Source organism: Myodes glareolus, chromosome 8 (genome assembly GCF_982192425.1).
Source record: "Myodes glareolus chromosome 8, mMyoGla1.1, whole genome shotgun sequence".
Lineage (NCBI taxonomy): Eukaryota > Metazoa > Chordata > Mammalia > Rodentia > Cricetidae > Myodes > Myodes glareolus.
Genome location: NC_142033.1, coordinates 26,604,903 through 26,631,770, shown reverse-complemented (window position 1 = coordinate 26,631,770; position 26,868 = coordinate 26,604,903). Strand labels below are relative to the sequence as shown.

The 26,868-nt window shown below is 34.6% G+C and overlaps 1 protein-coding gene across 1 annotated transcript in view; it reads left to right on the top strand.

Moving 5' to 3' along the window:
• Adgrl3 (adhesion G protein-coupled receptor L3) overlaps window positions 1-26,868 on the top strand; it is a 722,793-nt gene that overhangs the window by 165,049 nt on the left and 530,876 nt on the right. The window contains 1 exon segment of the mRNA XM_087908936.1: window positions 5,147-5,212. The gene's annotated coding sequence lies outside the window, so the exon portion shown is untranslated.

The following is a 26,868-nucleotide window of genomic DNA, read 5'->3' as shown; positions in this document are numbered from 1 at the left end:
TACCAAAATTCAGAGTTGTACAAGTAAATATAATGACTAATATGTTTATGAAGCACTCTGTGCCATGTAAATATGTTATATCTTTTAAAGATCTATTAATTGCTTCAAAAATTTTATTTTATCAGTAGAAGAAAAATTTGTGAGTAAATATGCTAAATTGTCATTGCTAATAATGAACATAATGGATAAAGTGAGAAATTTGTGTAGCATTAAGCAATTAATGGAATTTTAAAAACTGACTCGTGTTATTTTTTTAAAAAAATAGTAATTATTTTAACATTGGTCTTCAATAAACTTTATGTGTTCTTTTAGTTACTGTTCCTTTGTAATAATGGTACATTTAGCTGCTTCTTCTGTTTGATTAGTGTGGAAACTCTGCTAATTGATTTTATGTAATTTTTTTCTTTCTAATGTAAAATTTTTACATTAGAAAGTAACATAAATTTGCCTTTACCACTGCTTTTTCTGGCTCCCAAAAAATTTTGATATGCTGTGTTTGAATTTGTTTAATTTAAAGTATTTTCTAGTTATTGTTTATAATTGGTGAATATTTAGGGATTTCTAGTTTTCATTGCTAATTTCATTTGCATCACACACGTTTATGATATCAGTCTTTTTACCTTTATTGAGATATAGTTTGTGTTCTAATGTTAAGTCCAGTGAGACCTCACACAGAGTTTGGACAATTTATGGGCAGTCTCATACAGGATCCTGTTGTTCTTCACACAATTTAAATATTTTATCTTCCTTTTACTGTTCCTAACCTGATAGATGAATTTTTAATTTCTCTTAACCTGAATCACCTTTTATGAAAACTTTAAATTTTTTGTCATTGATATTGTGGAAAATATTTCCCAGCCTACTCAGCCCTTCTTCAGGTGCCAACTTTAGGCACTTGCATGCCATGGATTATGGTTACTGAACCCTGTAAGTCATTGCATTCAGACTACTCTGTCCAGTAGAATTTTTAACTAGGAATGGGCTAAGTTATTGGTCAGTTTGTTGTTGTTGTTGTTTATTTTGCAAATGATGTTTGTAATGAGGCAAACAGAGTCCATTCTTCATTTAGAAAGTTATGAAACATAATTTCTACAGTACGCAGTATGGCACACTTGTAGCCTACTGAGAAAAAATCCTCATTGGAGAAAGGTTGTAGATAATCAGGAAACTCTTGGCAAGGCAGATTTGAGGGCTAACTTTTAGAAAAATCACCTTATGAAAAATGTTCTCACTTGTACAGTTTTAGTTTAGTGGTCAGTGAACAGTTTAAGTATGAGAGTGGGGCTGGGATTGTTGCTCAGTAGCACAATCTGTGTTAACCTCCAGAGGCCCCAGGTTCAATCCCAACCAACATCGCCAGCTGCTGCAAAACACTTAAATGTCTTCTAAGTGATTGGTGGTGCCCATTCTTGTCACTTAACTTGTGAAGCCATCTCCAACAGCAAGCAGTGTCTCAAATTTCTTGAGATTGTCTTCTGAGAAAATAATTTATTTTATTTTTAATTTATTCAATTTAAATATTTCAGCAAAAATGATTAGGGATAATGCAGTCTTGTTTGAGAAACTTGAATGCGTAGAACCAGAATTTAGAGTTCATGGAATAGAGTGCTGAATTTTTCACCTGACATCTCCTTTGGCTGTAGAGACAAAACTATCTGAACAAACTCCAGGTGGTTGTTTAAAAAGTTAAATGACAATATAAAGTAATTAAAGCAGTGTTTACTACACAGTGAGAATTTTATTATGTATAAAATATGTGTATGGCTTCAGACAAAAACAAAGGTAGCATGTAGCCTATATATACATAAAATGTTCATATGTGCATGTAGACATGTCTTCTCCCCATGTGTCTCTGCCTCAGTCTGCTTCCTAGCTGGAATGTGCATGCATTCCTGTTATTATTATTATTATTATTATTTGGCTCTTTAAGACAGGATTTCCCTGTGTAACAGTTCTAGCTGTCCTGGAACTAGCTCTTGTAGAGCAGGCTGGCCTCGAACTCACAGGTATTTGCCTGATTCTGCCTCCTGAGTGCTAGGATTAAAGGCAGCATGTGCCACCACTGCCTGGCCACATTCTGAGTATTCTTTTAATCTTTTCAGTTCCTTTTGAATTTATACTACCTTGAGGCATGACCAAAACAGTATATATATTGAACGTCTACAAAAAATCTTTCTTTTAATTTTTCTATCCAAGAACTGGACAATTTGAACCATATTTATCATTTATTACTGATTTTATAAATTTGCAATTCATTATTTTACTTCTTCATCTATTCTGTTACCTTTTATATGTGATTAATTATAATATTTGGTCAAGAACATAGTTTATTATGTTAATTATGTGTTAATATAATTAATTATATGTTAATTTTTATACTTAACGAATGTAAATCTAGTTTTTAGACCCAAAGTCTCCCCATCTAGTTCTCCAGCCCTCTGATGAATTACAGTGATTTTTTTTAGGGGATTGCTTTTATGCTAATTTTGAACCATGTGTAACTGTAAGAATGAAAATATGATCAGGTGCTAAAAAGCATTAATTACATTAAAACATCACCAATCGCATCCTTAGGAATCATATATTCAAAGTGTTTACAATATCTGTTGGTGAGTGTTCATTTTTCATTAAGTGTATTAAATGGAAGATGAATTTATCCATGTTATCTCATAACATAGATAGTTATCTGTTGATAAGGATCCTTTCTGTGCTCTTCTATCTCCTCATTATTCTTTCCTTTGATTCCTCCTTTCCATTCCTTAGGTTTCTTGTCTATTTGTCCTTTTCATTGTGATTCTCGATGGCTTTAGCAAGCTAGTCTTTGTCCTCTGGAGTCTAAATGTAGTGACTGACTCTCAAAAGTTGATCACCATGGTGCTGAATAGCCCCAATGCAAGCTGAAGACTATCTCTGCTTATGAAGGAAAAAGAAGTACGAAACAAAACAAAACAAAGCAAAAAAAAAATCAAGGGAACCAGAGTTGTTGGAAGTAGCTACACAAGCAAACCCAAGGACATAGATAACTGTTGGCTTTCCTTTATCATCTCAGTTTATGTGAGAACCATGTAGACAGTTTCCAATAAACAGCATCTTGTTTTTTGACTTATGAAAATGCTAACATTTGATTTGCCCAGTCAGGATTGGTGAGGCAGGTTTGTTTCAATGGGGGGATGTAATACCACCTAGGGAAATTAGAGCCCTGATTAACATGTAACCTTCCTGTAAGTGGTGTTCGGGAACAGATATTTGCATGATGGTAAGGCTTCATAAGGAACACCTGATTGGTTTCATTTGAGGGCAAATAAAATTTGAGAAATTGGCCATCTCTAAATTAGAAATGTATTTCCAAAGTGATGCAAAATATCTAAAGGGACATTATACTTGTGGGCAGGCTTCTGCCATGACCCATGACTGTCCAGTTGTATAAAACTTTTTCAAGGTGATAAATATCATTTTTCAAAAGCAAGAGGGAAGTAATCTATCAGGTCATTAGTTATTGAAAGAATGCTAGATTTGTTGAAGGAAGGTTATTCAGGGTAGTTCGAGCAATTGATTATAAAAGAGTTGCTTGTTTGAGTAGTCAAGCATATGATTCAAATGTGGAGTTCTCTTGCCCTTGAATAAAATTTTACTAAGTACACAAATGCTGCTGAACTCTTTTGAAATACAGCAAATCCTACTACTTTCATAATTCAAAATGACTAACATGTCAAACATTTGCATTAGAGGATAGTTTCTACTAATATTCGATTTAATTTTAATCAGTTGCTATTTTTATTAAGGAGAACTCTGTTTAATTCCTTGGTATTGATTTCCTGCTCCATATCTAATTCCTTATTCATTTGGGGGCAAAATGGTAGAAGAGTTAATGGATTTTGTTATTATTTTGTGGTGTGTATAGTAACTTAACCCTTTAGGAGAAATAAAAATACTCCTATTGCTACTAAATAAGCGTAATTAATTTTAGAATATATGTTAATTGTGTAAATTCTTAAATATACTCAATAGAAAGTTTTAAAATTAATCTCACAGAGCTACAAGGATACATTAAATTTCCAAATAAAATATTTTTAAGTACAACATCATTTTAATATTTTTGGTACTAAGTTTGACATACAGATTCTTCTTTTAGTGATTAAAAATGGAATTTTCATGATTTTAAGAAATGAATACAATATCCTAGAAATTGTTTTAATAAACTCATTTATGGGGGGCAGAAAACAATAGATGAAGTGGGTTTATCTGTGTTTGTGTGTGTGTGTGTGCGTGTGTGTGTGTGTGTGTGTGTGTGTGTGTGTGTGTGTGTAACATGAGGGCCAGGCTCATTGGGGTTTTTATACCACCTGGTCCCCCAGATGTTTAGTCCCAGAGAAAATCACACAGAGAGTGTACATTAGGTTATAAACTGATTGGCCCATTAGCTCAGTTTTCTTATTAGATCTTGTAGCTTCTATTAACCCATTGTTCTTATCTATGCTAGCCACATGGCTCCATACCTTTCACAGCAGGGCAGGTCACATGTTGCTTCTTTGGTGATCTGGGCTGGACTGCAAAGGGAGCTTCCTGCTTCCTAGAATACTCCTGTTTTCATCGCCCCGCCTCTACCTCCTGTGTAGTTGACCCACCTTTACTTTGCTTCCTTCCTGGCTAATCGGTGTTTATTCAAAACATGATTGACAGAATACAGACAATTCTTCTGCAATATATATATATATATATATATATATATATATATATATATATATAAGCAAATGCAGTAAATGTGTCTTTGTTATCTCTCCTTAGTGGTTTTCAGATGGTAGAAGTCATTGATCTTGTCTCAGGTCTTAGAAATAAATGCTTATTGTAAAAAGCCATAGATTCTTGTCAATTTCAATAGTTATTTGAAGTTTTGTGTGTTCTTTCAAGCAGGAAAATATTTACATTATATACTTAAACATTTCACTCACATGCCCATTGAACAGTCTTATTAAAAATTATATCCTGTATCTTTCCGGTTTTCTTTCTTCTCATCTGCTGGGACACTCTTAAGTGTTGCGAGGAAGTAGACTTCTCAAATAATAAAACATTATTAGTTCTGTGGTTAACATGTTCAAAGAAAGTATTTTTTGACATCTAATTGCATCTTCTATTTTATATATTACAGAAATGCTGAATTCAGTAAGTCAGAAGACAAAACCATGGACTTTTAGCAATCAAAGAACAAATTAAGGTAATTCAATTATTGTTGAATATTTAAAAATAAATTTATAATATGTGAACTCAAGTTGGTATATGTTTTAGGAGACTTAGTAACATTAAAAATTCATGTTTTAAACATGTTTAAGTGTTTTTATAGATTTTGAAATGATATTTTAATATCTTATGTGTTTTGGGAAAATAGATTTTCTTTTCTGAACAATAAATAATGTAGTTGAGAAACTTGCTATTGTGAAGAAATGCACTCAATCTATATGAAAAATAATTTGGCTAAAGAGAATAGTTTTTTTGTGGCTGCTGCTCTGGAAAAAAATGATGGTTATGTTACTGTAGTAGCATTATGTTAATAGTTATGAAACAACTATGCCAAGATTTTTGTTCCCTTTGATACTGGACACCAAGACAATGCATTGATGTCATTCTTATGTAATTTGGTTCCTTTGCTCTCAATTTTTTATCCATAAATGAATATGAAATTAATAAATTAAGTATACTTATTTTATATTATCAAGATATTTTATTTATAAAGCAGATTATTTTCAAATCTGACCTATTTACTACAAATATATTTATTAAGTTCAACATGAAAATTTTCAGAGTATAAAATTAGACTGTTACATATTTTCTCAAGCAAGTCATAAAATGTAAAGCAGATCTTTTTATTCATACTCAATGGTAACAATTAGGATTTCTTTCTTCATTGTTTTTGTTGCTGTTGTTTTGGGGATAATTTCTGAGTAGGTACCCCGACTGAAAATCCTTCTCCCTCAATCTCCTGAATTCTATGGTAACAGCTGTGTACAACAATGCCAGGCTCATATTGTCTTTTTGAAATATTCAAATTAATTTTTGTAAAGTAACTTTAAATTATTATAAATATGTCGAAAAAATCAGGGCTTCTGATTTTCTTATTCTTCTTATTAACTGATTAATATTTCTTGAATTTTGGTTCATTGAAATAATAGTTATTTACTCTAAACTACCAACAATATATTTTCCAAGTTTATAGTTAACCTTAAACACAGTCAGTGACTTAAGATTATGGAAACATTACAAATGCCTTTATCGACAGTCTATTCTGATTTCTGTTTAGTTATTTAAATGTTTTTTATCCTTAACTTCTTTGCCACTGATTTTCCTCTCCATATCATTTGCATATGTAAGCAACATTCATCTTTCTGAAAGTAGATATGTGTAACATGAGGGCCGGCTTGTTGGGGTATCTGTCCTGCTCGGTACCCCACAACCGGCAATTCCCAAAGAAAATAACACAGAGTCTATATTAGGTTATAAACTGATTGGCCCATTAGGTCAGGCTACTTATTAGCTCTTATAATTTATGTTACCCCACTATCCTTATCTACATTAGCCACATGGCTTGGTACCTTTCTCAGCTGGGCAAGTTACATGCTGCCTCTTCGGTGGTCTGTGCAGGAGTCGTGGAGGGAGTTTCCTGCTTCCCAGAATATTCCCAGTCTCTTTGCTCCACCCCTACTTCCTGTCTGGCTTTCCCGCCTATCCTGCCTGCCTGGCCAATCAGCATTTTATTAAAATATGATTGACAGAATACAGACAATTCTCCCACACCAGATATGATCAGAATTGATTAGCTTGTTATATTAATATCTAAATGCTGTAGACATTCATCTACTAATTTAAAACTGAAATTAGTTCACTGATACAGTGAAGTAATTTAACAGAAACAGGCTTACTCAATGATTCCTTTAAAATATTGAGTCGAATATTACCTAGATACTCTCATTAGAAGCTAGTACATGACTGAGGGTGGTGATGTTTTTAAGCACTAGGATTCAAGGCAGAGTTAGGCAGATCTTAGAGATATTTCCAGGCTAGCCAGAGTTACTCTGTGGGATATTTCTTGAAATGGAAGATTAAGGAAGATATGAAGAGAGTTTCACCAATCAGAAACAGACAGACAACAAACAAAAGAACAGATTATGTACTATGAGATAACTAATCTCCCTGTAGACAAATGTGTCTGCATAGTTCTAGCCTATTTGCTTCCTGCCCATACTTGCTTCATTATGTTTTTAAATATAAAGGTGTATAATGTGTACTAAACTTACCATTTAAAAATATGCAGTCTGTTTTGACAAGCAGTGAAAGCTAAATAATTGCCAACCAAATCAAGAGACTGAACATATTCAACACACCAGATACACCTAACTGCTCCTTTAGTAGCACACCCGTTATCTCAGTCTCAGTATCGGGAGCCTCTAGACTCCATTTTAATATAAGACACACAATGCAAACTTGAGAAGCCTGGGTAAGTGTTGGTGGGTTGGAAAGAATCTGGACACATGACCTTTCATGTGTTATTACCATGCCTGTGCTTCTGTTCCGTCTTGTGTAGTTAGAGGTTTATAATATTTTCTACTACATAGCATTTAGAATAGAGTTCAGCATGTCCGAAATACTGTACAGTGCTTCAGACTCAAGAAGGACACACTGGAGAAGGCATTCTTTCTGTTGTAGTAAGGGCCTTCTTTGAGTGTGTTTTACCACACAACATCAAATGAAAGTTTTCAAAACAATGAAGGGTGTTTAGTAAAACCGCTCTCACACAGAAGTATAGTTGTTGCCTCCACTCTTTCAGTTCCTAGGTATAAACACTTGGAGTAATGCTGAGACAGTTTCCCACAGATGGCGTATCCATCAGCAGGTTCTGCCAGACTTCTTATTACCCCCTTGGCTACTGCCTTGACTCCAATCTGAGCTCTGTGCTGTGTAGACAAGAAGCGGTATGAAATGTTTTCCTTTGGCCCGTCTTTACCACCTTTGTCATAATTCACAACTCAGTCTCTGCCCCCTGGGCTCTCCAGCTGGCTTGGCTTCACCATGTGCTGAAAACCTCCTCCACCAAGAACCGTAGCCCTGTTTTTCTTCTACTCACTCTTCTCAGATACTTATATCTCCTTACCTAGGACTCCCCTTCCCATGCTGGACTTAACTGTACAAAAGTTTAAAATTGTAAGTACCTAAGAGTCCTCTGTAGCACTGCCTCTTTTGTTTTATGCCAGGATTTTTTCCCTTGCTTCTTTAAATTAGTTCCTGTAGGGCCTGATAGAGATACCTCCTTTAGTATAGTGTCTTCCCTGCCACACAACTATGGGAATTTGGATAGTGCATACTACGCGACCCAGCACTGTAGAAGCAGAAATGGGCAGATCCAGAGAACCTCTGTGTGCAGCAAGCCTAGCCAAAAACATGAATTTCACGTTTCTGTCCCGAAAACATAAATATGGAAAAGAGTGGAAGAAGACACCCAATGTCTAGTACTGATCTTCACAATCATGTACACACAAGCATACATGTGTGCACACATATACTAATAAGAGTAATAAGTATGTATACACCACACCTACACCAAACACAAGCATCCACACACATACATACGCACACGTTAAGTACATGTATTTAGAAAATATTTTCTAGTTATATATGCCTATTTCCTCTTTTATGTATCTTTTATGATGGATCACTGGTCTTTCTCATGGACTCATAATAGACTAATAGAAATATCATAAATGACAATGTGAATATCAGAAGTTGTTTAGCTGGAATATTCTTGTAATAACTCAATTGTTATCAAATGAAAATCCAGTTTAAGGCAACTGCTAGGACTGAGTGGTGGTCACACCTTTGAGATTGATTCCATAGTGAAGTTGACAGATCTTCATGACTGCATTTGAATGATGAAAGGAAGGTAGACGGCGGGAATAGGTATCAGATTGGGAACTGACCATGCTGTTAGTGGTACTATGTAGTTACCTGTGTAGATAGCAAAGTTTAAGATTTCTTTGAATATAAATATACATGCTTGTGTTTGTGCATGTGTGTGTATGTGTGTGAGAAATAAGTAAATAGTTCATTGTAATATATAATTTATTTTATATAATAATATAATTTATTGTATGTAGTTTATGTTTTGTAGTTTTTTAACACATAGTCACATATTTTATTCACTATGTATATAAATATAAAGTAAAAGTGATATTCTGTTTTTATAGAAATGGCATCCAGACTGATGCTAGTCTTCATTTTTAAGTAGAAATTTTTCCTGAAGATATATAATACGTCAGACTTAAGGTCACTGGTGTCTCTTACTTTTACTCATTTGCTTATGGAAAATTAAAACAAATTCGATTTACTAGGAAATTACATTTCTAATTAATTTCAAGGCCACAGAGAGAGTGCAGGATTCTGAAGCTGGCCAGGGGCAGAGTGAAAGCTCATTGATTATTCATACGCTCATTCCTACTTATTCCATGCTTAGTGGCTGTCACACGCTGTCAGCCACATAGTTAGTGCCCTTCAGAATTCATGTGCGAACTCGGCAGCCTTTGGAAATCTGCATAAAGATAACGTCTGACATTGGATAGATCGCTGCTCATCAGTAGCAGACAGCTGAAATTGTCAGCCATTTACACCGCGGAGCAGACCACCGTCAAACAGTGAGCAGGAAAGGCAGTATTGGCAGATGACAAAATCCCTTACTAACCCAAACAAAACAATAAATCGGGTACACAGTTTCATTTTGTTTTTTTTAAACAAAACGTAATGAAGTCAATACCAGTTACCAAGTGTGCTGGCATCAGTTTCTTTGGTGTACATAGCGTTATTTGAATAATCTTTAATGTTGAAAAATTGTTTTAAAGTGTCTAAACTTTGTCTTGCTCGGTTATGTATGTATTTTGCATGTATGTGTGTATATGTATGTATGTACATATGTGTATGTATTGAATTATTGCTTGATTAACGATTGAAGTACTAGAGATAGAACCTAAAAGCACTTCACCTGCAAATTTTAACCATGAACCTCTTTGTACTAATTTTTAATACATATTTTAAGGGAATACTCCCAAGGCTGCTGTAGCTGATCTAGGTGCATTCTGGAGCTCACACATGTCTTAAATTCAGGGCCTTTCTACCTTAGCCTTGTGTTTCCTGTCATGAGAAGTATGCGTTAAAGCCCTGTGGCACCAGGCCTGTATTGAATGTCTAATTTGGGGGAAGACAGGATCTCATTAGAGGGAACATTTACTCATGATTATTTTTGAGTACATACATTTGAGCTTCTTGTCTATTGCATAGTTTGAAATTACATACTTTAAATGTTTGAGGATTTAACAACCATGTGTTTTAAAAACTGGAACTAATGATTATCTATTTCCTTCTATAACCTTTGTTTTCTCTTTGCAAAATGCCATAAGATATAAGGGCTGTGGAGAAGTCATGATTACCAAAACAGAATACCAACCAATTTTATCACCTAAACATTTCCTCCTCTTTCTCCCAGTTGACCTGTGTATCCTCTTGTCCCTAGAATTCATAGGTTCTTCTCAATTCGTATTTTTAAAATTTTCAGAATGATGTACAATATATGGCCTTTTGAGCCCAAATGTGTTCACTCAGCATAATGCCTTTGAGATTCTGTTCTTGTTGACTGCATCATTAATTCATTCAATTTTTATTGCTTAGTATTTTACATATCGTAATTAATTTATTCATCTATTATAAATATTTGGGCTTTCTAATTAGGAAGTGATAAAAGCAAAGACTTGTAAACACTGTGTATTGTGTTTCTGTGTGCATACATCTGCTGACTGAAGTTCCTGTCTTGCCTGGTTCCTGCAATCCTTAAGTCCCAAAAAAAATCACACAGAGGTCTGTATTAATTACAGACTGACTGGCCTTTTAGCTCAGGCTTCTTATTAACTCTTATAACTTACAATAGCCCATAATACTTGTCTGTGTTAGTCACGTGGCTTGGTATCTTTTCCAGTGAGGCAATCACATCTTGCTTGTTCTGTGTCTAGCCTCCTCTCTGTCTGGGTGAAACTACAGACTGAAATTTCCCTCTTCCCAGAATTCTTATTGCCCTGTCTCTACTTCCTGCCTGGTTACCCTGCCAATACTTACTGCCTAGCTACTGGCCAATCAGTGTTTATTTAAAATAAAAATGACAGGGTACAGACCATTTTTGTACAGCATACATCTATGCAAGTGGGTGTGTGCATGAGTTTTCAGAGCCATCTAAGGTAGGATTACTAGGTCATTTAGTAAAGGAATGTATTGAATTTTTTTCTGTTCTTTATTTTTATACCATTCTTTTAATATTTCTATTTAAATTGTCATTATTATAAAAATTCATATTGTGAAAACTTTTTCTTAAAATTTTGAGTTTCAGCAATTTCAACACTGGCTTAATTATGGAAGGCCTGAATGCTTTGTTTTCTAAATGTATGTGGAAAAATTACATCACTGAGTGAAAATGTTATTTTTTTTTTCTGTGACATTTTCCATTCTCGTTTGTACGTCTGTTCTTACAGTTTATGATGGCAGCTTTGCCACCTACAAAGAGTTTTTTGGACTTTATGCCACATTCACTTGCTTAGTTAATGTGACTTAACATTAATTCAGAAAATTTTTTTACAATGTTCATGATAGATTTGATAATATAAGCACCATACAGATTAAAATAATTGAACTTTAAAATAAGAATAAATATAGAATCTAAACATGAAATTGCCACTGGCTATTCGTAGCAAGATCTATATTAACAGGTTTTATCTTCTACCTGTCAAGTAAAAGTCTCTTTCTGTATCCTGGAGAGTAAACTATAGACAACTTGCAAATGTGGTCCTACTGGATAGAACCCTAGACTTAGGTTGTCTTCACTGTGTGTCTACCTTGGTGTTAGTTTGCTATGAGACCAGAGGTGAATCTCATAATCTCTCTGGATTGTAGTATTCTCATTTGTACAATTAGTGAGGGCCACACTGTATTATTCATAAAGGACTTTCTCGCTCTAAAAAAAATATGATGTTGCAATTCTGTGATGATCTTATGTCATTGGACAAAAGAGTTTATCTTTGTATTTACTGATTCTATCAGAAGTCAATATTAAGCATGTTTTAAAAGGATTGAAATTTAAAATTAATGGAAAGCCAATAGTGATGTTGGGAAAGAGTCTACAGAATTTCTAAGCACCTGAATCTTATCAGATTACCAATTTATATATTGCTTTTTCAAATTTGATGTTCAAAACACAGGATAGAAATTATATATTACTTTTAAACACATGAAAAATATAAACTTATAACATAACTATCTTTTTATAGGATTTTCTGATAATTTAATTTTTAATGAGATTTTAAATATCAGCAATTTATTTCTTTAATTAGCACCCACTTAACTGTGAAATATATCCTTGATAAATTTATATTTTAAAAATAATTATGCATTTTAAAATATTTGTTTTTAATATTTTATGAGTGTTTTACCTACTTGCTTGTGTGTTTGTGTGTGTGTGTGTGTGTGTGTGTGTATTCCACATGTCTAGTACCAATAGATCCTGGGAGGGGCCAGCTGATGCTCTAGAATTAGATATTTAACTTACATGTGGTTATTGGAAACAGAACCAGGTCCTCTGTAAGAGTCACTAGTACCCTTCACATCTGAGCCACATCTCCAACCACTGAAAGTGCATTTTTGAGAAAATAATATCAAACATATACACTTTAAGGAGCCTGAGGAATAAGAGTCCTTTTGGTTATGTGTCACACTCAGTAATCCCTGATTCTTTGCATATCATTTACTAAATGCTGACGGGTACTATGAGCCTCAAAGAATAAACATTAATATTATTTATTAAGCTCATATTAGTGCCTGGCATGTGCACGATGCACACCATATTGTGGAATATTAATGCTGGGTTGATTTGAGGAATCAACTATCCACCTGATAAAAATGTCTACAGATGGCTATGTGGCGCTATACAAGCATTGTAGTAGGATCTTGAAAACGATGCAAGAAACTGGTAGTTGGTGCCTAAAATTTCACTGCCTCAAAATAGGATGCATATTCTAAGAAAATGGACATCTCAAGATCAAATTACTTTTCTAATGACATTTAATTTATTTGGAAGGACATTCATTTCTTTTTGGATAATGATAGAGTAATTGTAAATAAGAGTAATTTAAGAATTATTAAGGAGCTCTTTTATATTATATACTTAATAAGCTATCTTTAAAAATAGTTACCGAAACTGGATGATAATGGCATATAACTTTAATCTCAGCCCTTGGGAGGCAGAGGCAGGCTGATATCTGAGTTTAAAGCCAGCCTGGTCTACAGAAAACTTCCAGGACAGTCAGGGCTACTCAGATGAACCCTGCCTCAAAAAACCAAACAACAGCAAACACAGTTTTCTTTTCTTTTGAAATGTTACTAAGGTAGATTTTTTTTAAAGGAAGATGTCTCAGAAATGTGAGACATTCATTGAAGATAAGATAAAGTGATTGGATGAAGAGGGTTCACAAACCCCAGGACGCTCAGCTCTGATGCAGGTTCTCGGAGAGCAGCCTTCACTGTGCTTCACACAAGTCTTTGATGCCTCTACCATTTATCTGCTACATGCTCGCCAAACTTTCTCTTATTTATTAAATTTAAAAGCTTAATAATTTTCTGTATCTTTTCCATCTAACCAGAGCTCATCTTACATTCTTTTATTGAATTCCTAATGAGTACACAGAGAGAATTAGAAATAGAATTAAATTGCTTAAAAAGAAAAGGAATTGGGTTTCTTGATTTGGCCTACTGCTGTCTTCAGTGTTCTGAAAACAATATGTAATTAGCTGGAATGTTTATCTCTGAGTTTAATTCCTGGGGGTATCGTCTCAAATTGCTTTTTTCATGTACAGTGGAAGCAAGCAGTTGTTTATTGGCTTTGTTGCCAAAAATTGTGAATGGCGAGATTTTCCTAAACTTGGTATTGCATATATTGCCATGTAAACTCACCATTTTATGAATGAATTAGGACACTTTGTTTTCTAAGCCCATATATTTGGTTAAATTGTATCTCAGTGTTGCTAGACACAAGTTCATAAATTTTTGGTAACTGTTTCCACAAATGAAGCTTTTATTAAACTGCGTTTGCCTGGATTCGGTGTCATTAACAATCAACCACACTATATTGACAATATTTTTAGTTTCTCAATGTATTGATAATTTAGTAATGAACAGTTGAAAATGAAAGTTTGATTTTCATCTTAGTGTAGTATAAATATCCCTGAAAAAAAAATGTGTTTCGTATCCTAGCAACCCATTAATGTTGTAGCTGTTATCCTGAGATCATCATTTCAAAGAACTGGTGTTCCAACTATAGAGAAGAAAGACACATCACAAAACTCTGTTAACAAAGGTTTTCCAGACAATTTCTGTTAACTTTTTTTCTGATGTATGTTTTTCAGTTTCCTTCTCGCACTGCTAAACTTTTTTCGTCTGCATTTAATACATACCATCTTACTGTTGAGCCCTCACGTTAAATATGGTGTAATTATGAGTTCTAAAAGGTCATGGAAGCCTCTTATGAAAAAGTCTCAACAAACAGCATTTTCAAGACAGCTGAGTATAACACACGTGAAATAAATCGAAGACTGATAATTTTTCTGAAAACATTTTTATGGAAATTAGGGTCTACATAATACCAGGGAACAGATTTAATAGAAAGCAGGTTTGAAAACATGGTTGGCGCATGCCTTTAATCCCAGTACTCTAGAGGCTAGAGGAGGAGGCAGGCAGATCTCTGTGAGTTTGAGGCCAGCCTGGTCTATGGAGCTAGTTACAGGACAGCTAGAGTTGTTACACACAAACACACACACACACACACACACACACACACACAAATGCCTGTCACAAAAAAAGAAAAAGAAAAAGGAAGGAAGGATGGAAGGGAGGGAGGAAGGGAGGGAGGGAGGGAAGAAAACATTGCTGCAGAAGACAAGGCTTCACTGTCGGTGGAGAAGAATGTCACACACAGCCTTTGTCGTCTTCTAGGTAGAACATTTCTTGCTGTGTTGTTCTAATGCTAACAGAGACACAAGGAATGTTGAACTAATGGTGCATCTACCCAGCACCCTTTATTTATAAAAGTGCATGTTAATCTCACATCTGAATTGAGATTTTTCTCAATTATACTTATCACCTACTTTAACCCAGAAAGGAAGAAATGGTTTGTTTGTGAAATGCTACATTCAGCTTGTGCTTTTCAATTCACATGCTTGACATTTTCCCAATGCACATAGATCATCCACCCACAAAATTCATTTAACTTTAGGCAAAGCAGAAAGTGAACTTTTGACAACATTTCGAGTTTAGTTTTTAAAGTTAAAATGTTAAAAATTGCCTTTTTACCATATTCATGTTCAACAGATAATGATAAAATCTTTCAACTAACAGAGAAGAAATTATTTTAATTTCATTGACAGTGGTCTAAACCAACACAAACTAGATGCTTATTCAAACTTTATGAGAATATATACATCAGGTCACCTAGTAACATTTTGGTATGTTAATCTGGAGAGGAAATTATGTGCCTGAGTGTTTGTACGTTCCATTGTACACATGCAGAGGCCAAATGACCACCAGCTTGAGTTTGTTTTCTTCCTACCATGTGTATTCCAGAAATTGAACTCAGGTCTTTGTCTTGGTGGCAATCTTCACTGCCCACTTAACTGTCTTGCAAGCCTAGAAGATGTCATTTTGATTTATACTGGATGTAATATTGCTCATTTGATTTGCTGGAACCAAGGTCATAACTGTTTTGTCTGTTGAACAGTTTTATCTATGACCCATTGTGTAATAGAGGCAACAAAAAGGTAATGTTCCTATCTAAGCAATGGTTATTTACTTATAGCTACCACTATCGTATACTTTAGTTGCTCAAATCTGACTACACTTACTAAAAAATAAAACAAAAAGAATTCCTGTAGAAAGGACAACAACCATAAACCATTCAACCTAAAGAATATAGGAATCTTGTATCACTGGCCTGAGCTACTTTTCCATCTGTTGTTTCTGATAACACTTAAGACAGCAAAAGCATTATGTTTAAAGTCTCCAGTCAGACTTCTTACCAAGATTAATTCATGGCGAGCCTACGTAGAATCAGCCCTGTTCAGTATTATTTGGTGAAGCAAGCCTGTTCTTTTGTCTTTTCTAAGCTTCCCTGGGTTTTGCTTAGCTGCCTACCCCACCTTTTGGACTTCCTATATTCTTCTATCCTTTTAACTGTATTTATAGAACATCTGGTATAGAACTCATTTGAAATATGTATTTGAAACATTTGGCACATCTGTGAAATAAGAGATGACACATTCAAAGGATCTTTTAAAATTAACATTTATTTAAGTAACCACTTCAGAACTGAGGCCAAGAATGTATAAACGATTTTTTTTTACTATTATTACCCTTTTCTTTTGCATGTGCTTTTACTATTTCTACGTCTGTGGCTAATACACTTTCAGGACCCCTATCTGACATTTTCATTCCCACGTGCCTTTTCCTTCTTCACCCTTTCGGGCTGCAAAGGAAACAATAGCTTACTCCAGGGTCACTTGAATTTATTCACATATTCTAATTAGAAATAAAAGACCTGAATGGACCGTTTGTCGTACAGGACAACCCTGTACTTGTGAGTATGAATTACTTAGAAGTAGAGATTGTCTATAGCCTCATTAAAATTATTATGTTTTCAAATATCAAAGCAATATGTGCCGTAAAAATTTCTTCACTTAGTTTATACTTATATCTTTTCATAAAGATCTGTGACCTTTAAATGAACTGTGTGTAAGTTTCAGGGTTAGACATGATTTTTAAAATATTTTCCACATAATAAATTAACAGTTAATCTGTAAAAGTCAATGTGGTTGGGTTTAACCTGACTCTGAAATTGGCTATTATTGCTACACATGGAGTATTTGGGGTAAAAATTAAAGCTTTTAAATGATTGAAATCATGTATAAAACAATATTTTATGGTATGATTATTTTATCTTTTTTAGGTAGTTCTGTTAATTTTATAGATCTAATTCACAGATTTTATTGTGGTTCTTATTTATAGTTCGTTAGGTTTGTAAATGAAGTGGGAAAAGGTTTTAACAAACAGTAAAGAAGTATCAGTCATCTGTGGAAAATGATCAGAACGACTAAACACAAAATGGCTCTCATACCAGTTATATCAAGGAGCCTTTGAAAATTGGTCCTCAATAGCACCCTAAAGGTTGATTGCTGGAGTTAGGGAATGTATCTTTCTGACTCTAAATGTTTAATATTTAAGAGTTTGTCCTATGAACTTAAGTAATTTTCTGTGGGATTTCATAAAAGAGAGAGTACTGCTCATACACTCCCTTATATATGATAAACAAAACAAAAGGTCCCAGAGTGTCAACATAGAATTTCCTAATTAAAGTGTAGCACTGACTAAGGCCTTTGTCCTTCGGAATGGGTGAAGCAATGAGTACCTAGGCACACGGTGGTGCCAGTGTCCTTTTGTTCTTTTTGGGAAGTTAAGATGGCTGCTAAGAGAGAGACTATATTTCCTGAAGGGAGTGTCAGGAGTTGATCAATTCCCTCCTGAACACTTCTAAAAAGAAGGGAGGGAAGGGAAAGATTCCATTAAATTTGCAAATGTCAAATGGATATATCGATCATAGTCATAAATTAATGGTAAAAATATAAAAGGCTAATTCCATGTAAAGAGGGCAGTATGGTGACTGTAAAGATGAGCATGATCATTATTCTCGTTGAGGAAATAAAATGCACATTTATTGCATGACTTGGTCAAACCACTGCAGAATTTTGCTGGAAATGAACAGGCCTGTGCAATAGACATCACAGTTTTTAAAACTTAAAATCTCCTCTAGTATATATAAAGATGACTATATACTTTGTTCTCTCCAAGGGATAAGAAAGTTAACTAGAAATAATTCCTCTGTTTGAACCAGGCCTTTGTAAGAGACTCACTCAGCGCTATATATTGTCCTGGTGTTCCCAGGGACGAGCTGCAATGTGAGGCTGGGGTAGCCACAGCTCTTTATTCCTTCCAAGACAGCTACTGTGCTGCTAATTAGAATTGGATATTGGTGGTCCTGAAATGTGGGAGACCATCAATGTTACTTTGTGTTAAATTTTAATCACACAAGTTGGGACATTCAGAATTATGGTTTCCATGGTAACCACAACACTGAGCCCTGTGTGAAGGCATTACAGTGAGGGTCTTTGATTAAGAGAAAGTAAACCAGAAGCGAAACAAAATGGTCCATATGTGTAGCTAAAGTTACTAAAGGGGGCAGGAGAGGGAGGGAATCAAAAGAAAAACTGCAGTTCCCCTTTCCTTAATTATATTTGCTTAATGGTAGGTCACGTGTTCATGCAATACACTGAACAGTCTGTTAGAGTTCTCATGTGGATGCTTGTTTTCATTGGATTTTAATGATTATTTCTCTAGCACCTTTTGATTTCTTAAAATTAATCCTATTTACACACTTCTTTCCATGTTAAAATAACTGATGATGCCGACTTTTGGGCATCATCTTCTGACTGTTCCTCTGGAAGGAAGAAGGATGTTGGTTTTTTTTTTCCCCCACACTTAAAAGTTTTTCTATGAAACGGTGTGAGGTGGAATTATAATACTGGTGCTTCGCCTATGTTGTCTCATTGGAATAGTGAGGTTCTGATAGCTATTTGTAGTTTAATTCTATTATATGCATGTAGACATCAACATGGAAATCAGTCTAATTCAGAACAGAAAATAAGTTATTCAAGTTGTAGTGAGTGCTAAGCTTGAACAACATGTTAATTAAAATAAACAGAGTCACTGGTCACAGAACACAAATGATGTGTATAGAATGTTTCATTTTGAAGCATACATTTCACCAAGAATGGAGATAATCACAGGATTATGTTATGCCTTTTCTAATTTAAATGAAAATGAAAACAGTTGTGTATTAGCTATGCTTGAGCCTAGTCTGAGCCCTGGAAATAGAATGGTCTGCTGAAGTGGAAGTTTTCATGTATTCGAGTAGCACTTTATTAAGCCACTATTAGGGTTTCATTTTGCCGAGATTGACATCATCTCAGTTTATCTTTCAAGGACCATATGGTCTAGTGACATTTCACTAAAGATAAGGAAAAGGACAGGTTTCTCTCTGTCTTCAGTCTTGAAGTGTAGAAAATTCTAACAAGACTAGTAATTCTTATGATATACTCCAACATTACATGAAATATGTTCATATTACATAATGCAAATTCAGTGTTCTTCTATGAATATTTAGGTGTGGCTGAGGGCTTCTGTCTGTAATGGCACTTTACAGATCATTGATCTGTTGAAAGGGTCAGGACGCTGTTTATTAAGCAGCCTGATAGGAGCCACTTTCTGCTTTGCAAGATGCGAGGGAGGACCACCCTAACAGTTCACTTTCCCTACACAAGCTTTGCCACAGTAAGGGTGAAGAAAGAGGGACATAGCCCTGCTCCAGTGAAACTTAAGTCATAGCAGTTTACAAGTGTCCCATCCAGAAAGTAAACAGTCCCAAGCATACCAGGATACTGACATTCTGCTTTTTCTTATACCAATCACAGCAATACATTTTCACACAGTGTATAAATATCCCATAACATTTATCCCTTTTTGTCTAAATTAAAATAAATACTTTAATTGTAACATAGTATAACCATATGCAATAAGAATAATTATTAAATAGGAATGTCATTTAAAATGTCCAGTCTATCTGTGTTTGACAAATTCCAAGAAAGTGCTGTATTATCCATCCTATCTTAGTGAGTACAGAATCTTATACCTAAACCATTTTCTATCATGACTTGTATTGCCATCCTTACAATATCTTATTAGACCTTAAAACATGTTTTACATTCATAACTTAATATTTTGTTTCTCAACCTTTTAAAATTTATATCTCTTCTATAAGTTTCCTTTTTGAATTTGGTAACAAGGAAAGCTGCCACTATAACTATTTTGACTTCAACCCTGTCAGAGAACCAAGAAGGATATAATATTGCATAAGTAAACAGATAGTGCTGAGCAACTTCCAAAACTATAGAAATGATAAAGACAGCTGCCTGGACAGTCACCAAGTTCCTCTGCAACACTGGAGCTTTGACCTGACCTACTGGCCTAGAATATCTGACAGACTTTTCCGTGAAGCAGAAATTTTGAAGAATGTTCCCACCTTGTCTTGGCAAAGTTCAGCAATTTCTTCCCTTTGCATCTTACTTGTCAAGTTTGTACAGTATACTGTCAGCCACTAAAACAAGGGCAGTTTCCTGCCCAAATAGCTAGCATTGCCACATTGAAAGCAAGTTCCAGCAAGAATTGAGAGATTCTTCAGTGTTCATCATGCTTTTATGAAGTAGCTTGGTGATATGGGATTCCCCTCTCTATGCTGTGAATACCACTGTTGAATAAAGAAAATGCCTTGGCCTGTTGATAAAGGAGAAATTAGGTAGGCAGAGAAAACTAAACTAAACTAAATGCTGGGAGGAAGAAGGTGGGGTCAGTGAGAAGCCATGTAGTCCCACCTGAGAGACATCAGAACTTTGACTGATAAGCCACAGCCACGTGATGATACACAGATTAATGGAGATGGGTTAACTTAAGATATAAGTGTTTGCCAATATGAAGCTAGAGCTAATAGTCAAGCAGTGTTTTAAATAATATAGTTTTGTGTGATTATTTTGGGCCTGAGCAACCAGGAACCAACAAGTGGCCTTCCCCTTGCAACAGCTTGGTGCTGCCAGGAGCAGATGTGTCTCATTGTCATGAAAAGCCTTAGGTATTTAAACATCTTAAATGCCATATTCTGTAGGTCACTGAAACATTTGAAGATCATTTATCTATCTAAAATATATGTTTAACCTTGAAAATATATCTAACATGACAAGTTTGATTGTTATAGATGACTATTAACCTGAATTTTTAAATTATCTTATAATTTGTAATACTAGCATTCAATGCCTAGAACTTTATATTATATTTCTAAATGAGTTAAATAGGTACAGTGCCTTAAAAACCCCTAAATTTGTATCAGTATATGAAAATGCATGCCAATGTAAAATATTTGAGATATATTTTCTTTTTTACTTTATATTCCTATATCTCCCTGAATTATGAATACTAATCCTGGATGGAATAGTCAATAAGTGTGGACCATCATAGCTAGCCGTCTTGAAGTGTTCTGAATGGAGAACTCTGTGGAAACTGCCTCAGAGGCACTCTGAAATGCTGGATCATCTGGGCTGCCTATTTTCATTGGTGTCTGGTTCCCTTGGTCTGAACACACACACATTTTCAAAGTTAATATACATATCTGTATTAATACAAGTATGAACTGTGCATTGTATACAAGTCAACCAAAGATGATTTCTCATTTTATGTTTGAGGAAGTAAAGACATCTATCTGTCAATGGATTATGTAACCAAACCTCTATCTATGCCCTATGAACAGAAGATACTTAATAATAAGTCATGAGGACTCTAACCAAAAAGATTTGTCTTGTCTCATCCAGTTTCAGAGCTGTTGCTATAATAGAGAGATCAGCATATATGTCATCTGTTCTGTAGTTTTTCTTGGGTTTTTTCCCCTGATGTCTGCAGCTTATATCCTAAGGAGGTCTCCCCAATCACATCTGATATTTATTAATTTTAAAGGGAACCATAACTTTTCATTTCCTCTGGAAACAAAGGCATAACCTCTCCCCAAACTCAACATGTTTTCTGACTTCCATTTTGAAGTTAAGACATTCTTATAATTTATAGGTTGCTTTAACTTAGCAGTTTCTAAAATCCTATGTCTCTCCGAAGCTATCATTGTTTTTTGTTCATTTAAAAATTAAAAGTCAACAAATTAGCATTCAGTGTCCAGACATCTCATGTAGTTCCCATCTTTACGTGGTTTATTTTTTATGTCACTTTACTATCTCCTTCAAGACTTTATTATTTTTAAATTCTTTTCTCTTTTTTTTTCTGTGACTGTCTTTACCCATTTTCTTTTCTTTCTTTAGTATCTCAGCATCCTCATTATCTTTAGTATCTAAACCTTTTAGAGGTTTTCTGTTTCTAGATCTGACTTTTCTAAGTTAGCACCTACAGCATTGTCTGGCCAGGTGTAACAAATCTTAAATGCCTTGTCAGCCACTACACATGAGTTCTGCTTAGTTCGTGATGGTGTATGGCTCTGGTGACTGTCTCTAGCCTGCAGACAACAGCCACAAGCTGGGACTCTGTACATCGAGGCCTGCCTGAAAGACTGCAGGTATTGGAAGCTGTGTCTGATTCAGTATTTGTGTGTTTGGAACTTTCTTTTTAAGCTTTCTAATGTCCTATGTGGAAATACATATCCCACATTGTGCAACATCCATAACAAGTCTTTCTCTGTCCCACCAGCCAGCTTCCAAATAGAAGTCCCATGGAGACTTCCTATTAATTATGAAAGTTTGACCTTTAGCTTAGGTTTGTTCCTAACTATCCCATATCTTAAATTAAACCATTTATGCTAATCTCTGCTTGCCTTGTGACTTTTTACCTTTTTTTTATCTTGTACCTTCTGTTTCCTCTCCATATGATTGATGACTTTGCCATTCCTTTCCTCTGAGTCTTCTCTGTCCCCAGAAGTCCTGCCTTACTTCTTTCTATCTTCCATCTATTGACTGTTAAGCTTTGTATTACACCAATCGCAACAATATATTTTCACACAGTTTACAAATATCCGACATGTAAGTTCTTTGTAAGGACGTTGTTCTTGATGTGAATATAACTGCTGTTATGTCCCTGCATGGCCTTTGTTGAGTGTTTACATGTTATTTAGAAAGTCACCTTGTGTCTTTTCATATAAAAACACCCATCCTATAAGCCTTCATTCTGTGACAAGATAAACTGTTCATTTTGTTTCTCCCCCAATTTTTCAACACAAATTCTCAAAATGTTGGTGATTTTTAAAATGATAAATGTGCAGTTCCCCTTTGGTTCTATGTCTGAGATGTCTGATGGCTAGGGGCCCTGGAAACATTCTGCACTGGGATTGACTGCCAGCGCGACCAAATGTGTGATTAATAGTCTAAGCGGCAGTCAGACTTACTTTTCAGTCTTCAAAGATTGGAAGTTTGGAGATTGACTTGATTGCCAGTCACCAATTTCTCATCAACGGAGTGTAAGGTCTTCTGATTTGGTTAGTATGCCCTTATGCGGATAGAGTGGCACCTTTAGATAGCATCCGAGGCTGCATTTCTCTCACGCGCCTTTCTCTTTCCTCAGTGCAACTTCAATTTGGCCGGCAGAAATCCAGAATGAGCCCATGGTCTACAAACCTGACTCTGTTGACCTTAAAATAATTTACCAACAAAAATATAGAATCATATCATTTTACATTTCTTTATGGTTTAGTGTTTGTTATTGTGGAAGATGCCTCTACAAATGCTACTTTGGGGAAGTGGGAAAGACTTTTAGTAAGTACGTGTTTTATAAGTGCTCTGAGTTAAAACCAAACATCTGACAAAATGAGTATATAATCCAGTCAGTACCATGTCACTTTTGTCCTTTTGGAAAACATCCATCATAGTATCAGTCAAAAGGGGAAAATCTCTTCATGACTTCAAATATCAAGAAAAAATTACTGAGTAATAATATGTTTATATGACATATAATTATTTAATTTTAAATTATTCAATTTATGTGCCATATAATAAGCCATTAAATTGTGGCTTAAATTGCAAAAAGGATTTCTATAGGTTGAAAGTATAATAATGTTCTGAATCTAATCAAAATAAATATAAGACCATCATAGAAAACGGTAAATTAGTTAAGTGTAGTCAGTTGACTGTAAATAAAATTGGGATAAGGATGTTTTTACTGGGTGCCCACTTAGCCAGAAGCTCATTGCTGAGCTCTTTCCTAGACATTATTCGGAAGAGTATTAGTGGTAAATACTTACATTCATGAATATACATGGAAATACTGTTTCCGAAAGATACTAAGTTTTGAGAATTTCATACAATGCGTTTTATCATATTCAGACATTCCTATCTCTTCCCAAATCTATTTTAATCACTCAACTCACCCACCTTTATAAAACATTCTTATTCTCTCTCTCATGAAATCATTTTCTGGAACGTGTACTTCTTATTTAGCCTGCAGAATTAAAAACAACCTTTTAGTTAGAAAGAATCATAATTATTTTTTAATGAATAAATGTTTCTGGAAATTAAGGATATTTGATGGTTTTAAGTTTTCATATTTTCTTTTCAGTTTTTCTGTGCCCGTTCTGTTATTTTCAGCATTGAAAGTTATTATCTAAAAAGTAGTTGTAAGCTCTTACTACCATGAAGCATGACATATGAACTAGATAACTCAGATATGTACTTATAGTAATACCAAAGTGGATTATGCAGTCTGAAAGTTATGATGACAATAAAACCTTTTGAAAGTTGCTTTGCTTCCTTCCTGCAGCTTGAAAGCATTCTGTTAAGCTAAGGGCAATATTAAGCTATATGTCATTTATTTCAGCTGATCTGAATCATCTATAGTCCTCAGATAACAGTATAAACTGAAAATTATAACTAACTGTTAAAACTATGAGCTGTAGATTAAAAAGAAACAAAGAAACAAACCCAGAGTCAGTTCAAACTTAGAATCACAGATCTTAAGCCTGTGTTGTCAGTCTTGTGTTAGAAGCAACTTTGCAGTGGCTGTAGAAGGTAGGTTTTTCCCGTTGCCCAGTGCCAGATTTTTCAGCAGCTAATTACTCCATGTAGTGGTCGGCCACAGCAGAAAAGCCTGCATTTTGGTGTGCGTAGTTCAACATCTGGTTGTCACTAGAGGCCTACGCAAACATAATACGAACATGCCAGATGTGGCTAATGGTTGAATTATAGTTTGTGTTATTCAGCCAAATGTGTTTGAAAGACGTCAGAAATATTTCCAGGAGTAAGCAGCCTTTAGATGTTGTTTACAGAGTCGTTCAATGAAATGGTAAAACCATTCGTAATGAAAATAGCTAGCACCAACTGAGATGGCCCTGGGCACCTGCTATTTGCACATAAAATTAGTGTATTTAATTTTCACATGGATCCACTCTGAGAACAGACTTTGTTTGCGTCTCCTGAAATAGGTGAGAAAAATGAAAATTTAAATCCAATGCAAAGTTACACAGATCAAGTGGAAAGCCAAACTTTGCCTCTAAGCTGGGGCCAAGATGTACATATTGCTTACTCTCTGACAATTGTGCTAAAGGTGACAGTGTGACATGTGACCCTGCCTCCGAGAATAACGTGGACAGCTACCTTCCTTGGGCCAAACAAACTAATAATTATGATAATCAATTAGAGGTCCATGCTGGTCTTACACTAGTTAACAATATATTTGAAAGAAATAAAATGTATTGGTAAAGGAGACCGAGAAGATGTGATTAGATCTTCACGTTTTCTTGATTAACATACGGATTTTATTCTTTGTTTCAATTGTATTTGCTCGGTTTTTACTGATAGATGATAATACACTTTTATTTTTAGAAAGAGAAGATTTTTAAATTTGTATTATTTTAGTTTTAACCTTTTTATTAGGATATAAAAGAATCAATAATATGACTAGATATTGGACATTATTAAATATTGGCAATATGTTTATAGAAGGAGAGACAAGTGATAGAAATATTTTAACTAATACTGCATTTGAAGAAAATAAAATATTCAGTACAGCGTATTCAACAAGCCAGGTTAGTAAAAAAATAAAACACTGTTCGTATTGTTCTGTAATAGGTGAGCTTATCTGCCATAATGGCCCAGTGATGTCATTGGCATTTCCTTCTGCTAAGAGCAGTGTGCTGCAAGCCACAAATCATTCTGTGGTTCCAACTGTCATAAAAGAGAGTGAATGATTTTATATTCCCACTAAGGTTCAACATAGAAACATTAAATATTGTGAGTATAATTACTTTAGTCTGATTCACATAGACTTTATTGCATTCCTATGGCATTCTAAGAAAGATAAATAGTTGCATATGTAACTCAACAAGAATTCTGTGTTTTAGCTCCAATGACACTATTAGGAGATATTACCTAATATAGTTAAAATGAAATGTTATGAACTTCTATTGTTTTTTTAAATTGGGACTGGAAAGACTGCTCAGTAGTTAAGAACACTGACTGTCTTTCCAGCATTCTTTGCTGATATAGAAATATATATGTCCTTCATATATATATAAGCTTCTTTTCTTAATATTTATGAGAAAATAATCTATGTCCTTTAAGATTTGAATTAATTTGAAAGTTCAATACCACAGTCATAAGGTTAATCTGTCAGTCTCTTTTTTCTTAAATCACTGATACTTCAAATCACAGGGTTCTCTTATCTTCTTCTTTACTCATAAAAACATAGTGGTACACTCAAGAAGTAAGAGAAAATGAACCTGTGTGGATCAGTCTTTACACTGAATCTTACTTTTTGTCTCCACACTCCACAAGAATAGTTTCCTTGTCATCATTTTAGAATTACTTGAAGAATTTGAAAACAGCAGTAGCAATTCTAATCTCTAGAGAGTCTCGGAGGAAGCTGCATTAGCTCATAGGTAAAGTATATATTTAACTATTAATTTTACAAATGCAGACCTTTGAAGCAATAAGTAGAGGCATATGAACTCAATAAATGACCAAATGAACTCAATGGAAATTGTTAATAAATGATGGAATAAGTAAATGAAGGGATTATTGTGAATCTGGAACTCAAAATTATAAATTAGTGTTCTGCAGTGAACACTCTGGAGGGTATTTGTGAAGAATACATTGAGGAATGCAGAAG